Genomic DNA, 13,979 nt, shown 5'->3' with positions numbered 1-13,979 from the left:
AATGACAAAATGGTAAAAAAAAAGTTACCCTTGTTCTGTGGGCTCTAAGAAGTCTATATATATGCACTACCATTACTCAAGATATTCACTAGACGTTGATACCTTGAAGAAAGTAATTACATATCTATATTATGTACATAATTGCACTTGTATCTGAAGATACATAAAAAGCAAATTGTTTTTTGACAGTGTATGTCATTCTCTACCAATTTCGAAGAACACATCTCTGGATTTAACTATTCATTAGGATAAATACTTCTTTATCAGTTACAATTTAAATGTCTTATGGGTCATGAATAGGGAGATATCTTGGTTGGAATTCCTTAAGGGAATTTATGCTCATCTAATATTATTCTCTAGCAATTTTTCCATTTTTTGTTTTTATTATGTTTAGTTATTGGCATACAGTGTTGAAACTGTGGGGCTTATTGACAAATATTGGAATAGGAAGTTCAGTAATATCATGTAATGAACACTTTGATTTCACTCACAACAGAAAAACTTATCCCAGCCCCCAGTTATCATCTCCTGGATAGTTAGGACCATTAGCCCTTTCTCTGTACAACGAACTCTTCTTTATTCTAAGTATGAAGATTGTAAATATTTGTTTAATTACAACTGTCTCCTCTTACATTTAGTAAAAAATAAAAAAAATTTTCAAATAACCAATATGTTAATAATACAATGGGAAGTGACATGACTTTGAAACATCTATTGTGGTGGTGGTAGTGGAATGATCCAAGTGTTCAGAAAGTTATACTCTAACTGGGACTCAAATGGGTCTTTTACTTTTCTTTTTTATCTATTTTTCTTACAACTGAAGTCTAAAATTGTGTTGGATGTTCATTTTCCTATTAATACCCTACTAAATTCAGATGCATTCTCACAAATAAGGAATTAAGAATGATAAAAATAAATAATTACTTTTAATAGAATTTCTGAAATCCTGCAATATCACTATTGCCATCATGTTCACACAAAAGTTTGTGTTTTTACTTGTGTTCTTAAAACCTAGGCATTTAATTAAATAGAGATTCTCACAACTTAAAAAGAATAACTTGATCAAAGTTAAAATACAGAAGTTCTTCCCCATTCCCTTGGCTCACCCCAGTTCTTCCCAAGCAGCCTTTTATTGTGTGTTTTTGTTTATATGTAATAGAGTTTAATTTCACGATGCATCTCTGATGTGTTCTGCATCCATATCCCTTTGCAAATCTCACTTAGAACACAAAATACCATCATAAAATATCAGAAATACTTGCAGAGGAATGCGTAAATACCAACATATTTTATCTCTGAAGTTACCTTATAAAAATGATTTATCAATTTCATAAGTAGTTTTGTTTTCTGATAAATGTTATAAAAAGTGAGACTTTTGTGATACTTCATCTCTGTATGAACATGAAGTCTTTATTTAACATATATCCAACTACTTAAGAAATGTAAGCTACTTTGGTAGGTGATGCAAATACATAACAAGTGTAGCCCTTCTCTTCCTTGTTTTTTTTAGGGTGCTACTTGGAAGTCCCCAACTCTAATTAGGGCTATAATTAGATGAGATATGTGAACATATTTGACACATTTCCCTCCATCCTTCTTGAAAAAATGGAAAAGTGGAAAAAATGTCTGTAGCCACACATATAATCAAATTTGAATTGAGCATCTCTTTTGTTTCAGACCCAGTGCTAGATGCTGCTGTTCCAGAAAAAAAATACACAAACTCTACCTGAAAGTACTCTTCGTATTTCACAGATGTTCTCTACTAGGAGAATACCTTTGCTATCTCGTGCTCTAAAAACTCTTGCATTTCATACACTTTTTATTATACTCTCCAAACAGACAGAGGTGATTATTTTTTAAAATACAAAGTGTGGGATTGGGTATCGGGCCATCTTATTGACTTTTTTGCATATGTCATCTTTAATTCATCAAGGAGTTTAAAAATACATGTATCCAAGTATGAAAAGGACAAAACTTACCATAGAAACACTGACAATCATTCATATAAATTTCCCCCTTTACTTTATAACAAAATAGTAAAGTATAGGAAAGGGAGAGAACATTTCCTGGCCTTTAAAGTCTTATTTTCTCGTTTGACGGCAAATGCTCATGGCATTTGCAATTGAGCTTAAGTATTAACTGGTATCAGTACAAATAGAAGCTGTATTATAATTTTCCCTAAATTCCATATGTCTGCTAATACTAATGTTATTCCATCTTTATTTAAAAGTCACAATTGAACCATTTTCATCAGCGACATATTGCTCTGAGGCAGTTTTCACAGCAGTCGCTTTTTACCACATATCAATCAATATGATTAGTCCTGTCAAAACCTTAAAAGAAAGAAATAAGAGAACAGAAATAAGATATACTTGCCAGGTATAACTTGCAAACCACCTGATTTGAAGTCTCTTTATTAGCTATTATTGTACCCTACAGAATATATAGAGAGAGGTAGTCCTGAAGCCAAATTTATCAGAGGTGCTTAAAGAGAAGTTCTTTATTCTACCTTGATGACACCTTTGGATCTGTCTCCAAGTCTCTACATCCAACTGGCTTAGTCTATTCAGCAATGGGATCTTGCCTTCAATTTATTGGACTTAATCAAAGACAGAAGCACAAGTTTACATTTTTTGTGGAGTTGCTTGGACTCCCATGATCAACAATATGAAAAAGCAGTTCACATGCCAGGACCTTGAGTTTCTATTATTAGGTCTACTAATTGGGTAGAGAATTATCACCCCAGATTTTTGATATTTAATTTTCTATGTACATGGACTTGCACATACAATTTTGCAAACTTTATGTAATTGCAAGTAAGTATAAAATAATACTATGATAGCCTTTTTCAACAACTTAAGAATTATTCTATGCTTACTTCCAATCTTTCTCCGTGTCTCTGTCTGTTCTCTGTCTCTGTCTGCTCTGCCCCTGTCTGCTTTCTCTCTCTCTCTCTCTCTCTCTCTCTCTCTCTCTCTCTCTCTCTCTCTCTCTCTCTCTCTCTCTCTCTCTCTTCTCTCACACACACATACACACACACACTCACATTGACCTCCATACCTATCAGTAATTCCTACACCCTGCTTTTTTCCATTTTCTCACCCATTGTATCTCAAATCACAAATTTCCTCAGCACTGCATTATATCTCCAAAGGTACATTAATGACATGCCTATCTTAGTAGTGCCCACCAGTCATCTAATTGGACTCAAGCACCTCTACGTAGGAGAAAATAAATGACTGGTACTATAAACTTATCAAAATATCCATGGCTGGTAAGGCCACTGACCCTAGAGGAGAACCTATTACTGCCACTTTCTCAAAACAGTACAATTTCTAACTGTGTTTTTGACACTAATCCTTATATTCACAAGTTGATATAGTTTGCACACACACACCCCTTATCAAAGAAGGTTATTGTTGCAATAGATGATTGTCATTACAAAAAGCCACAGCTGGTCAAAATGCAAAGAAATCATGCCATATAAGCATGTCAGTCGATGATTTTAGAGAACATTATGGAAAAGGAGACAGTGGGACACTGCTCAACAATGTATATACCTGAGCAATGACAACATCAATTGACATACAAATCTGAATGGGGGAAATCTCATGAAGCCTGAGTCCCGCAGGAAGATCTGCAAGCAATTCATGAGTGCTGATTGGAAAAATGGGTCTTCTCAAGGGACAAATCCTCTAATTAGGTGTCCAGTACAATGTGGTCAGACCTGAATGCATACACATAAGAATAACACAAAGTAGACTCAGCAGGGTGCCTTTATAGACTTACATGTGTTTTTAAAAATAATAATAATTTTAAAATAGGGTCATGGATTTCAGAAGGAATGGGGTGGGGGAGGGAGACATAAAAGGAAACATAGAGATGTGGGGATGAAGTTCTGTAAATATAGCACTCAAGTATGAATTTCAAATAAAAAATTCTTTTAGAAACTTAAAAAAAAGGAAAACTTTTAATTCCTCTAATACTTTCATTTTTCCTGCTGAAAGCCAAGTATCTGCTGATGAGTTAATGGACTTCAATGTGGAGTGCATAAAAGATTCGACGGATGAGCTTTCAAAGTTTCTTTGAGTACAAGATGACAAGCCTTTATACCTGCTCTTCCTTGAGATGCAGGATGTTTCTAGTATGATCCTAAGTAGGCTAGCTACTCTTTGCATGAGATTTAATAGAATATTTTGCCTATCAAAACCAAAACTTATATTTTTAAGAGTTACAACTGGAAAATACTGCATCTTTAAGCAATTTATAAAGAAAAATTTGGACAAAACATTTCCAAACACTTTTCTCTACATTTTATTAAATTTAACATGAACATTCTTTAAGCTGCATATTAAAAAATGAAGAAGTTTTTCATTTTTTGTTTTATGAAGCCCTGATCTCTGATTGGCCTGAAACTTGCAATATAACTTAAGCTAACCACCAGATGGTGGAAATCCTGCTACTTCTGTCTCCCAAATACTGAATTTACCATTGTGTATCACCATACAGAGCTACAACAATATCATTATGGCTGGTTTACATTTCTAGCTGACATTTATTTCAGTGCTCTTTATAAATACACACTATTTCACATTTTTGCTAAATTTGATTTTACTTTCTTGCCAACAATTTTTAATAAAACACTTAAAAGTTGTATTAAGACCAGTACTGCATATCTAGTCTCTGGTGTATAATGAATGTGGAAGTGCTTGTGGAAGAGAATCTCTGTATTTTGCCTCTGTTACAAAGCTCATTTTTGAAAACATAAAAGTTTCTTTCTTATTTAAAGCATACCAAATCAAACTCTTCATTCTACTTTTCCTTGATGTGTGTATATGTGTAAAGTCAAATATACCATTCAATATTTGTCTACCTCTACTCTTTAGTTATCTACTTATTGTCTTTCTAAATTATGAAGAAACACGTGGTAAACAATATATACGTTAATAATATCCTGACCATAGAGTCAATAACAAATTATTGTGATCTAGTTTTCTTTTGAGAAGACTAGGATGAGAATTTATGCAAGTATAAATGAAATAAAGAAACTACATTGACATTGAGTGTCCAAACTTATAGACAAATAAGTACCTCCTCTGACTACAACATCATTGGTTCTTCCTCTATGCCTCTATGCATCTTATGCTCCTTAGAAGTATGGCAGACTCTAATGAATATCATTTTCCTTACTTTCCTATTAAATGCAGTCCAAGGAATCAAAATGTAGCATTTCTATAGTGAAAAGAATGTGTACAACTTAATTTAATAAGCATTAACTCTACAAAATGATACTCTCATTTTCTGATGAACAAAGTTGCTATTTCTCTTTCTCAGTAATCATTCAAAACAACAAGAGAGTGAGTGGTCTAACAGAGGGACACAAATATGGATAAGCTAGGATACTATTCTCTAAATCTATTGATACAGAAATCTTGGCTTACTTTAGCTTTACTATTATTGATTAAATATGTGTTAATTATTCTCAGAGCAAATTGACTGTTGGCTGCTTGAAGTCAACAACACAGTAACTAGCCCATTGAAGGTTAACCTCATCTTAATTCAATAATTGATTCATCCATTTGACATCAGTTAAATATCTATTACTTTAGTTAAAGTAAAGGTGGCATTAAAGTACCTCAAACATGATAGGTGCTCATCAGCCTTCTGCATAAGTGCATTCCAGAAAGAAAGGTTCCCAAACTGTCTGCAAGCTCTGTTCTGTGAGTTACCTGTAAAACACCCCAGAATCTCACCATCCACAGGATTTGCTTACAATATCATATTCCTAATTTGAATGGACATCTCATATAAGTGCCATTGAAACAAAGAAGCCCAAAAGGCTTATACCATGTGTTTTAATGGACATTTCCACAAACTCCAGAGACCTTGTATTTATATGTCCGGCTACACTGTTTCGTGAAAATATCCACTTGACTCTGGGTTTTTGTATTTCAAGAGAAAATGGAGAGTAGACATCCAACCTAAATAGCAATCTTTGCAACTATTACTTTATATCTGCAATTACATTAGCTGCAGGGCATTATGCAAAGGCACATTTTTCTGTATTATAACTAGTATGTTACAGATAGAAATACCATGTGATTTACTGTCCTCACCTGCCCCCCCAAAAATTAAAATAAATAAAAACATCTGGAAGACAGCATCCTTGAAAATGATGGGGATGCTGTAACAGAGCACATGCCTGTCATGCACATAGCCTGAATTCAGTACCACAAAACTCAAATAGACATTACTCAATCAATACTTGATAACAATCATCAGAAACTGAAACTGACTAAAGGTTTTACAAATTTATTCAGATATGTAATATTAATTTTCAGTATTAGACTTGTTATTATATTTTCCATCTCATATAACACATGGCTTAATTGTTACCTTTCTTTTTATATAAACTATACATTCCTTATGTGTTAACAGGTAAAAATTAAAATGTATTTTATTAATTGCCTAATGTCATAGGAAAGCTAGTTATCTACAAATTTTAGACACATAAAAATATAGTAGGCATTTCTCCATTGTACTCTTAACATTGTACATAAGAAGTTTGCACTTGTCTTAAGATTATTTCTTTTTACATTTTTGGCATTAAATAATATAGTTAGTAAACTCCCACTCTCCTATAATACATAACCATTATACAGGTCACTGGGTATTTAGGTAAAACAATATCACTAAAGTGAAATTTTTCCCAGAGTGTTGAGGAATGATAATCTTTTAGTACATTGTGAAGAAGTGTCCTTCTGATTGATTTAACAAAAAGTTGAAGGGCCAATAACTAGGCAGGATTTTCAGGCTGGGAGAATGCTAGGAAGATTAAGATGACGTCACCAGCCGGACAAGGATTAACCAGGATGGTTATAATGGACATGAGGTAATAATTGCATGAAAGAATGTAGATTTTAAAATATGGGTTAATTTAACTTATAAAAGCTAATTAGAAACAAGAGTAATCTAAGGCTAAGATAGTAGGGATGGAGTGGGGATGAGGGATGAGGAGGATAGGGGCTGGGGGAGGAGGGGTGGTAGAGGGAACTGAAAGTGACATGCATAAAAGTCAAATAAAAATATGGACAAAAAGAGATTTCATAATTAATAATAAGTCTCCTTATAATTTTTTTGTAACCTGCTGGCCCAAAGAAGAATCCCTCCACACCAGACAGTTTACTTTATACTGTATAAAATTAAATAAACTTGTGAGAATTATATGTAAATAAAATGCTAATATTTTAGATAGCTACTTCGGGTAAGTTAGAATATAAATTTATTGCATTACACTAAACCTTTAGTCGTTATTCAACATAATTCAGATCATTAAGGGAATGGAATCGTACCTTCTATTGTTGTTATTGTCTGAGGAGATTGTTAAATTGTCTGTTAACTTCCTGTATTTTCTCAAACAGTTTCACAGTATATTACATACCACAGTCAGAGAATACTGAACTCAGTGTGATTCAAAAAGGTTGATTGCTTAAGTAGGTGTAAGAAATCTAAAGGTTCAAAAGAAAACTGACAGTATCCAACAAACTAAAGTGGGAGACACAACAAGGTATCAAAGTTGCTAATCTTTCTGGGCTGGATGCCAGAAGACTTCCTCAGCATCTGCATAGAAAAGGGGATGCTAGAGTAGTCTGGCCTCCTTTGATATGTACAGTAAGCACAGCGTAGAACATGTTGTGGAGAAACCAGTGCTGTCAATCACATGCGCCTATTTCCTTCAATGGAGAGGAATAAATGAATGACACCCAGTCATCTGCAATGCCACAGTGAGAAACCATCAACTATTCTGCTGATTCTTTGCTATTCCATCAGTAGCCAATCTCCACCTGGTTCTTCTCAATATCCTGAGCCTTCTTTCTTCCTAACCCTGCAATGAATAGAACACATCCCTATGACAGACTCCCTAGAAATCTTACATCCTCCAGTGAGAGAATGTATTCTCAAGCTTGCCACATATCTTTCCTCTAGACTCTATCTCTGAGCTCTACTTATCAGTCAATATACTTCATTTTTTATAGTAAAGCACAAGTTCCACAAAGTTTAAATGTGTAAGAAAAGTACCACTAGGTTAGTCCCTGGAAGAATTTGACCTAGTGCTTGCAAAGATGGCACTGTCTTGAGTTTCATTCTTCACCTCTTGCCATGAGTCTTACTGAGGGTGCAAAAGGGGTGTCCAGTGGATGAGGTATGATTTTGATTGCTACTGAATCTCCAATGAGTGTTCGGGTTTGATAGTGTCTCGTTACTATCGAATATTACCAATCCCATTTAAGAATCTAGTTAGCAAGACACGTTATACATATAAAGCATATTAGGGGAAAAAGTCATACTTTGTGTTCTAGCACATGCCAGGAAGATACAAAGGAAGATATTAGGTTGAAACATAAAGGGATAAACCTTATAAATGAAATTGTAGACAAATCAGTGTTTCTTGGTTGTGTCTCTGAACTTTGATTCTTACCCATATGACATTGTAGGTTACTTTGACTGAAAACTAGTAGTGACTAAGGATGAATGTTTTACCAATTAATTCATATTGACTTTTACATTAAATAGTTAGCAACTAATCAATTAAAATGGGTCACATGGCAATGTGAAGCACATTATACAATTAAACTGAAATCTCGCATAATTCCCTGAAATAATTCACTAAGTGCATTTGAGTCCAGTGATTAAACTATATTCCTCAATAAAGGATGTTCTCATTGGGATAAGTGTAATGTATTCACCTTTATTTTAAGATTCCTCAGATACATTAGGAAAATAGTATTTACACATTTAGTAGAATACTCTAGATCATATTTGAAACATATCAGGCCATACATAACACACACGCGCGTGAATACAGTCCTCAAATGTGGCCCATTTGTACACCCAGAAATTTATTTCTGGGGCTCATATTCATTTTTAGGCTTAGGAACTGCCTAGATTATATAAGCACATCATTTGGGCAACTCAGACATCAGCATTCTTCTGTAATCTCTCAAAAATTATTATTTGATTTTTGAAGCAAGGCATATTGAGAGAGGAAATTTAAACAGAATATTTCCTATGCCAATATTTAATAATAATAGGAGAATTTTAGTAAACAATAACTAACTTTGTAATAAAAGCAAAAAGATGGGATTTTTTTCCAGTGTTCTTTTTTTTCCCCTGAGTTTTTTATTTTTCCTTTTTCCTTTAAATTAGAAACAAGTTTACTTCACATGTCAGTCCCAGCTCCCTTTCCCTCCCCTCCTCTTCTACCCCTACCAATCCCCAACCCCATCCTCCTCCACTCCCCAGGGATGGTAAGGAAATCCATAGGAGAATCTCCAAAGTCTGTCATATCATCCAGGGAAGACACTAGTCCCTCCCCCATGTGTTCAGACTGAGAGAGCATCCATCCATGTGGAATGGGCTCCCCAAGCCAGGGATAAATACTGACCTAATACCCAATCCAGGATTCCTATGCCAGGGATACTGATCTACTGCCCAAGACCCCATAGATTTCCAAGGTCTCCTCACTGACACCCACGTTCGGGGGTCTGGACCAGTCCCATGCTGGTCTCTCAGCCATCAATCTAGGGTCCATGAGCTCCCCCTTGTTCAGGCCAGCTGTTTCTGTGGGTTTCACCAGCTCGGTCTTAACCCTTTGCTCATCATTCCTCCATCTCTGCAACTGGATTCCAGAGTTCAGTTCAGTGTTTAGCTATGGATCTCTGCTTCTGCTTCCATCATCTACTGGATGAAGGCTCTAGGATAGCATATAGTAATCAATCTCCTTATAGGGGAAGGGAATTTAAGGTGTCCTTTCTACTATTGCTAAGATTGTCAGTTCTTGTCATCCTTGTGCATCTCTGGGAATCTCACTAGTGCCAGATCTCTCCTCAAACCTATAACGACTCCCTCTTTAATAAAATATCTCATCCTGCTCTCCTCTACTCTTCACCAACTCAAACTTCCTGCTCCCCCATATCCTCCTCTCCCCTACTCTTCTACCCCTATCTTTCTCCTAGCTCCCTCTCACTCCCCCCATGCTTACAATTTGCTCAGGAGATACAAAAGACAAGATTTTTATATCTTAAGTATTTCTATAATAATATGCATGTGGCAGAGGTAAAAGCTTCTCTGACGTCATAGAAATTAAGATCAGTTACACTAGGGATATATTTTTATTTGAGGAGCCATAAATGATTCTGACTCATATTTCAGACATACAATGAGTCATAAAATTATTTTTCAGCGAAGATGAAAATTATTCTGTCCAAAATAAAAGACTAATCGAGGTGCCATTTCTATTTGTTTTCTGACTTTAATTACTTTTGTAAGTAACTTATTCTTCTAATTTATTCTAAACCTGATTCGCTATATATACACTTATAGAAATGATCTCTAATAAAGAAATAAAAGCAATTCAAATAATATATGTTTTACATATAAATTAATATTATATAAATATTACATAAAAGTTATATATAAGTAAATACCATCTGTATTACTCTCGAAAAGCTGCTTACTACCAGGAAAGCGAGGAGCAAAGAATATTGACATAACAGTTTCTTTCAAACTATGTCAAGTCGGATTGGATTATAGAGGTACATAACTAAAATGCACAATATCTATGGTTGGTGACATTGACTGTATTTTTTATTAAGTTTTTATTTGAAACAATACCTTGGCTAGAACCCATGATCCTCCTACTTCAGTTTCCTAAACACTGTGATATTTTTAGTGCCACCAAGTTATAATATTTTTATAAACAGCATCAAATGAATAATCCAAGAAAGAACAGAAAAATGTCCTTCATGTGATTTATAGAATAACTTCTAATCAATGGATAAGACTATTGAGAGGATGAATATAAATCATAGAATGTGAGCAAAGCTTTCTTAAACACATTTTGGAAATAAAGACAAGTATACAAAACGCATGAAGAAAACTTAAAGTTAAATGTTTATCATAAAAGTTTATGAAACTGAACAAAATACCTGAATACAAGTATCATCTTATTAAATAGGGGTACATATTGCAATTAAATATAGGAAAGGACTATGTCAAATGTCTTCAGAGAATAGCAATTCAAAGGACAATGAGCTATCACTACGAACTAAAATCCACATCTTAAAGTGCCAAAGGTTGAATAGGATATAATGCTACATAAAAATCATTATTTTGTGATGATAACGAAAAATCTTTATCTACAAAATGTTCGATAAGTGTCTGGAAAATTATTACAAAGCTAAGCACTGCCAGACCATGTCTTCTAAAATTCAGACTCTTTAGTATTTTTCCATACAATTTAAATATCATATGTACACACAAAAAATAGTTGTGTGAAAATGTGAACTGCAGATTTAGTCAAATTTGAGATTAATAAATGAAGAACTGGAGAATTTTAGAGTAAAACTATTAATTAAACATCTTGTCTATAATGACACATACTTTCACTATAAAATATGAAAACCAATATGATATTTAAACAAGAGAATACCCTAATGCAAAATATGAGTTTTAGTTTGCAACATATAACAATATTAACTATAAAATCATAATAAATGCAGTACAGTAATAGAAAATACTGTAACAGTTACAGCCTGTAATAAGAAAAGTACAGTGGGGAGGCCAGCATGGAACTGATCTGGACCCCCCAAATGTGAGTGTCAGCGAGAAGGCCTGGGCAACCTATGGGGCCCTGAGCTGTGGATCAGTGTCTATCCCTGTTATACAAACAGTCTTCGTGTGCCTATAGCACAAAGAGGGATGCTCTCTCAGCCTGGACTCTTTGGGGAGTGCCTGGACCCTACCCAGAGTAAAATGACAGACTCTAGATATCCCCTATGTGGAAGGATTTGGCAATAGGGTGGGAGGGTGGGGGGAAAGGGGAGGGAGAGGGAACTGGGATTGACATGTAAAACAAGCTATTTAAAATTAAAATAAAAAATGATAAAAAAAAGAAAAGTAGATGGAGTTTAACTCTCTATAATCTATTCTTCTGTCTACAACTGTGGAAAATAGTTTACTTTATAATCCTCATTTCCTATGTGTGTTTTATACATAAGTACATATATTCATGTGTATGTACATGCTTGTGTGTATTGTCAGTTCGTCACTTCACATGTTGTACCTGTCGTTGGAGGCCAGAAGCAGACCTTGGGTGTTTGTCTGTGTCACTCTTACCTTCATTTAGAGGTATAGTCTTTTACTACACATGGAGCTCACAATCAAGCAAAACTGATTGATAAAATTTCTCCGGGGTCCTTGTGTCTCAGACACTCCAATGTTGTGGTCTTAGACACTGGAGAAGTTCAGATACTCATGCTTTCTTGGAAAAACCAGTATTCAAATCATCAACCATCTTGCCAGCCCCAGAATTCTTGTTTCTTAGTCCCCAGCATAACACATCATCAAGACTTTCAGAAATCAATATTCAAATATTCAAGCATACTAATATTTTTAATAATTTCATGTTTTCATTAACTGATCATGACAACTACGTCTTGAGAAATAAACAGAGAAAGAATTATTTGCACTTCAATATAACTATAGTTCATAAGAATTCCTATCAGATGTTTCTAATTGATGAGAGTGATTCAAACAGCACAGTGCTGACAGTAGGTTCAATATTGATCCTTAGAGTATATCTGTTGTAAAGAAGACATTATTTGTTTCATGGTCCAAAATAAAGAATATTGTTCAGATTAATTTAAGGAATCATCAAAATTATAATACAGGAGGCTGGAGAGATAATTCAGAAGTTAAGAGCACATACTGCTCCTGCAAAAGCACATCTTAGAGTTGCAGCACACACATCTAAATGCTGGCCTCTACTTGGAAACCTATTTACAGAATGATCCAGCAATGCTGAACTTCACTAGTACCAGCACTCAAATGAACACACCAACACACATAGGAAACATTACAAGAATTGATTACCTCGTAAGTATAAAGTGCATGCTATCTAAAACTATAAAGAAAATAAATGATTAAAAATTGCAAAGTGAAAAAATGCAAAAGATAAAGAATTAAATAAGAAAAAAACACCACAGAGCTTCCAATCCCAGCGGGAACCAAGCACCCCAGATTCCAGGTCTTCTCTTCCACTAACAAGACCAGGAAACCAGCAGATCCAGAAGACCAGGGCACCAGCTCTTCTGCCGGGACCAGGTAAAATAGGCCCTGCATTTGAGCCTGCATTCCATGGCCTGGGGATTGCCTGGGAACTGCACAGAGCTTCCAACCCCAGCGGGAGACAAGCACCCCATATTCCAGGTCTTCTCTTTCACCAATAAGACCAGGAAATCAGTAGATCCAGCAAAGGGACCAAGGGGCCAGGTGGGAGGCTAAGCACCCAAGATTCCTGGTCTTCTTCTCCACCCATGGGACCAGAACGAGGAAGAGGAATAGAACTACCAGATTATTGGACTTGCTAGCACCCACCAAAAGGGAACTCTGGTCCCATAACCACCAGACCAGAAAGGGACTCTTTCTGCACCAACTAGAAGAAGAGATGGGAAAGAGACAATACAAAAACACACACAATAACAGAAAAACAAATATGACACTGCCAGATTCTAGACACTCCACACCAACATGACTCCAACATTACAATGCAAATGAAGCAGAACAGAATGATCTTAAATCCACCTTCATGAAAATGATAGAGGCCATAAAAGAGGATATAGGAAAATCCCTCAAAGAAATGGATGAAAAAATAAACAAAAAATGCAAGAAATGGAAGAAAAAAAACCAAAAAATGCAAGAAATGGAAGAAAAAACAAAGCAAAAAATGCAGGAAATGGAAGAAAAAACAAAGCAAAAAATAAAAGAAATGGAAGAAAAAGCAAACCAAAAGTGCAATAAATGGAAGAAAAAACAAACCAAAAACTTCATAAAATGCAACAAATGGATGAAAACATAAATGGAAATTGCAGGAAACAATGCAAACAGTGTAAGGGTTGAAAAGTGAAATAGAGATAATA

This window comes from Mesocricetus auratus, unplaced genomic scaffold, assembly GCF_017639785.1.
Source record: "Mesocricetus auratus isolate SY011 unplaced genomic scaffold, BCM_Maur_2.0 Super-Scaffold_2245, whole genome shotgun sequence".
NCBI lineage: Eukaryota > Metazoa > Chordata > Mammalia > Rodentia > Cricetidae > Mesocricetus > Mesocricetus auratus.
The sequence above is the reverse complement of the archived record's forward strand: the minus strand, read 5'-3'. Positions refer to the sequence as shown.